Raw genomic sequence first — 2,935 nt, 5'->3', positions numbered from 1 at the left:
GGGCTCTTTTATATGGATAGTTATGGAAACAATGCAGCTGCCTCTTCTTTCTTAAGTCAAAAGGAATTGTTTGGCAAAAACCCTGTTGGCAATCTGGCGTCCCTGCATAATTCTCATTCATATTAAGAATGGTTGGATATAATTAGAAATATTTTTCTTATTGAGTATGTGGATAAATCTCCTATGGATAATTTGAGAAGATGATCTGAAAGGAAGATTCAGGCTCGTGGATAACCGCATTGGCTGGGCAGCCAGGTTACCTGGCTTCTCTCATAACCGATTTTTGACCTTACTGGGCATACCATTCAGCATTGCCTTGCATCACTTTTGCATGTCTCACATGTTAAATAATACAAATAAAATACACATATTTATTTTAATTATACGAGGCTTACTTTTTCACTTGTTAATCTTTTTTTTCCAACAGCGCAAAATTAAGCTATGTGCCTTCCACAATTTAAAAAGAGAAAGTACTCTTTTTTTTTTTTCCCCACAGTATTATTATAGTTCTAGGAATTTCCTGGCTCTTGTGAAAAAGCAGGGTTTTTTATTTTTGTTTTTGTTTTTTATTACAACTGCTTTTGTCTATTGCCTCCATGCAGCACATCATTTCCTCTCCCTTCCTCATTTGATGTGCCTTTGATAGGAAAGGTTGAATATTTTCTAGTAATAAAAGGTGATTTTTTTAGAATACTTCCCAGTATTTTTATGTCATTGCACACAAAGAAAATAATGCAAATATTAATATAGCATGCTAGAGGAACAGGGAACAGAGATTTGGCAGTATATATAGATGACTTCGTGAGTTGTTTTTTTTCTTTTACATTTTCTTACTTTTCTTTATGTAACACGAAATAGCAAATATATACACAGCATTAAGGAAAATGTTAAATGCAGAATGTATCTTAAACGTCCAAGTAATATCTTTTTGAAACTTTTAGGGAGAAACTAGAGCTAGATTCCACAATTAAACTTGTTTATATCTGGTTTTATACTTGAAATATGACACATATTTCCAGATCCAAGTGTTTTTAATAATATAGTATCTGTATTTTTGATAATCACTGATAATTATCATGGCAATCTTTGCCCAAGAAGCTGCTAAAGACGTAAAAGGACATTTTTTATAATTTGAAATTATATTTCAAAAATTTGCTGGCTCTTCTGTTTCCTTCATTGACAAAATATAATATTGTGGGGGTTTTTAGGGTAATAAGAATAGAATTTTAACCCATTTATTTGAACACTTTCATACCAAATATTTCAAAAGAGGATGAAGGTCTAATCTTCAAAAAATCCATGTGCTAAAAAGAGTCTAGTTGCTAAGTTGGTCAGAGGGCACATCAGTCACAGATATGCGGAAGTGCTTGAAATATTCAAAGTCCAAGATTTGGAGCTATCATTCAGAGCTGCCTTCACTGGGACATACTATTCAGCCGTCCAGCACCTTTCCTCTGGCTGGCTGCACTCTGGGCTTCATGCCCAGCCCCAGGCATCCTGGAACATCACCTTCCTAACAACTCCAGGGGTCTCTTGGCTACAGAAAGCAGCACCACACTCTCAGCTGGCTGCTGAAGTCCTTCTTGGTTCCACTTAGCACATGCCAAAAGCCACCATTGTGCTTGCCTCCTTTGATGATTAGAAGATAAACTGTCAAGGGCAGTTTTATACATAGGCCAAACTACACTTGGAGGAATCCCCTGTTCAACCTTCTCATACCTGGAGATAAGGCTCTGCCCCGAATCCAGCCCTATCCAGTCATTCTGAGATTAAAGGGATCATCATTTTGTGGCACATCTGTAACTGTTTTTTGATGTGAACTCTGGTGCTATTTCCCCACAAAATAGTCCTTTTTAGAGCCCAGTCTGATATATTTTTTTATATTCTCTTGATTCATGCCTGCTCCCTGCAAGAATTGTCCTTATGCTTTATTAAATATTCCTATTTTATGTTGTTTATGAAATTATATTCATTTTTAAATCCTCTCTTGGTTATATATTCTGTTTCTTCAGTTTATAAACTACTTTAGGGAATACTGTAGTCTAGAGGATGAAATGGTCCATTGTATTATTTTCGAATGTAAAGAAGAAAAGGTGAAGTCTCATTTCTAGTGGTTGAGAGACACACCTTAATTTTTCCCTATGCCAGTTGGCTCATGACTTGTGACTGGTAAATGTTTTCCAAGAACTGGGGATCAAGGACTACATCAGTCAGAATAATGTACTTTCCCATTCTGCAAACAGGTCAAAGATATGCTTTACTTTTTCTTGATTTTACTAATATTTTTACCACTATTCTAATGAGTCAGGGACTTACACTTTCCATTGCTCACTCCTAGGATATCTGTCACATTTAAGACTGGTGATAATTCAGAAAGAGAGAAAATTCAAGAGTTAATCTTAGTCTATGGAAGAAGATTCAAAGGAAATAGCAGCAACTGACCTGTGTACTTCAGGAGGGTTATAATATGAGAAATCAAGAAAGCACTAATAAAAAGGCTCAAGTCACCTTCAAAACAAAATGATAACAAGTTTGAAAAACTATTGTGTGCAAATAAATCCTTTTCAGGGAAGGAGCCATATTTAATGCATTTCTTTGATCTTTATTAACACCTTGGATGGTGCTACCATATTGTTAGCACCCCCAAATTCTAGTTTACAAGTTCCAGAATGCTTCAGATTTCTTTATCTTTGTTCACAACAATGAAAATGGATTTAACTTTTGACTACACATAAGCTGGATATCCTTGGAAATTTGTAATCTTTCCCAAGATACAGTTTCCTGCTGTATAAAATAAGAAAATGCTACCTCTTAGGAGTTATTGATAAATAAATAATAAAAGTACTTAGAAGTTTATGACAACACCTGGCATATATTTCTTATTCATTTGATATTAACAATTGTGAGATTACTATGGCCCCCATATTTCGTTAGT

Source organism: Urocitellus parryii, chromosome 7 (genome assembly GCF_045843805.1).
Source record: "Urocitellus parryii isolate mUroPar1 chromosome 7, mUroPar1.hap1, whole genome shotgun sequence".
Classification (NCBI taxonomy): domain Eukaryota; kingdom Metazoa; phylum Chordata; class Mammalia; order Rodentia; family Sciuridae; genus Urocitellus; species Urocitellus parryii.
Note: the sequence above shows the minus strand (reverse complement) of the source record.